This window comes from Nannospalax galili, unplaced genomic scaffold (assembly GCF_000622305.1).
Source record: "Nannospalax galili isolate Female #2095 unplaced genomic scaffold, S.galili_v1.0 scaffold446, whole genome shotgun sequence".
NCBI classification, from domain to species: Eukaryota; Metazoa; Chordata; class Mammalia; order Rodentia; family Spalacidae; genus Nannospalax; species Nannospalax galili.
This window is the reverse complement of record NW_008355468.1, coordinates 2,211,348-2,212,849: the sequence shown is the minus strand read 5'-3', so window position 1 is coordinate 2,212,849 and position 1,502 is coordinate 2,211,348.

Genomic DNA, 1,502 nt, shown 5'->3' with positions numbered 1-1,502 from the left:
CCTACACAGAAATGACATTTGCTAGGTCATATACTAATATGCAAATATATATACTATATATAATAAATATAGCTTTCCATAGTGGAGGAGTTACTTTACATTTTTATCAGCTGTTCCCAGGGGTAACACATTCTGAATATCCTTACCAAAACATCTCTAAACATTTTGACAACTTTATGCATGTAGACAATGTGGGGTTTATTTTTTTACAATTTTGATGTATTTTGATCAGATTCATACTTCATTACTCTCTCTTGTCCCCTCCTGCTCCTATTCAACTCTTCATTCCAACTAGTCTCCTCTGCTTTCATGTCTTGGTGTGGGGCCGGGAGGGGCTGGAAGGCTCACACTACTTGTGTTTAATTAATTTGGTTTACATGAGCTTGGTTTGGGGTTATTTATAAGAGTTTGAGCAACTTACCAGTGGTACACCAATAAGGAAAATGACTACCACTTCCCCTAGCAACCATCAACTGCCTATAGCTCCTCAAGGAGGGGTGAGGTCTCCTGGGCCCATTCCCTATTCAGGAAAGTTGATGGACCAAACCTTGCTCAGGTAAAAACAGCTACTGTGAGTTCATGATTGGAGTGACTGTGTCCCATCCAGAAGACAGTATTTCATAGAGTTCCTCCCCATCCTTCCACCTGTACATCCTTTCTGCCCTCTCTCCCATGATGTTCCCCAAGCCTTGCAGGGGGTGAAACCTCATTCAATTTTATGTCTTATAGGGTTTATACTGAGCACAATATTGTATAACTGTATTAATTCAACTGTAAACATAAAAATTTAGAGCCAATTTTGAAAGAGATACATCTTAGCTCTGGAAATTGTTATTGAATATGTCAATGCTGGTGTAATGAAATGCTTCTTCTAATGATGTGGTTGTTAAATAAATAATTAAAAAAAAGAAATTTAAACTTAAAGAAAGTAGATGACAGGATTATATAGTTAATGATAATGTAAAGATTAATAAAATTTTAAGGTCAAAATTCAATACCTTATGGTAAAATTAACACTTTACTACAACTGTTATAACAAAAAGTTTTCTTAAGTGTTAATTTTCTTAGAAAAAGAAGGACTTTTAAATATGATTACTAAAAATTCAGAATTAGTTGCAGAGCCTTCCTTGAAGGACGAAGAAAACCAGAGAATTTCATCAACTTAAAAAAGGGACATCACATCAAGCACTCCATTCACTTGGAGAGAAAAGACTGTATCTAGGTACATCTAACCTGCTCCTGTACTACAAAATTCAAGGAGGTGAGCTTTAAGAATCTCATGCACCAACTTCATCTAAGAACCCATCCATGTGGATTTCAGAAATGTTGAATGGGACTTTTCTTCAATTAGCTGACACTCCAGTACCCCCAAGTAACTAAACATTTCTTTCATTTTTTTTTGTTCCTTAAACTTTTTTATAGCTATCTATTTAATGGCTTCTGATATTTAATATTGCACTTGGTATATTCCTAAATGATAAAATAATGTGAATTTTGGTTTA